The sequence below is a fragment of the Leptodactylus fuscus genome, chromosome 7 (genome assembly GCF_031893055.1).
Source record: "Leptodactylus fuscus isolate aLepFus1 chromosome 7, aLepFus1.hap2, whole genome shotgun sequence".
NCBI lineage: Eukaryota > Metazoa > Chordata > Amphibia > Anura > Leptodactylidae > Leptodactylus > Leptodactylus fuscus.
Window position 1 is genome coordinate 2,969,491 of NC_134271.1, and position 330 is coordinate 2,969,820.

The following is a 330-nucleotide window of genomic DNA, read 5'->3' on the forward strand; positions in this document are numbered from 1 at the left end:
TATTCTTGTACATAGGAGCAGTATTATAATGGTTATATTCTCGTACATAGGGGCAGTATTATAATGGTTATTATTGTACATAGGGGCAGTATTATAGTAGTTATATTCTCGTACATAGGGGCAGTATTATAATGGTTATTCTTGTACATAGGGGCAGTACTTTCTATATCCATACTGGCATTTCACAAGCTCAGCAGGTGACACACAAATAGACGATCTCCATTGATACAAGGACAAAACGATCATAAACTAGAAGCAACTAAACCTCAATCACTGGTGAAAAATGAAACTTTGCAAATATCCGGCTTTATAGACCTAAAGGGAACACTA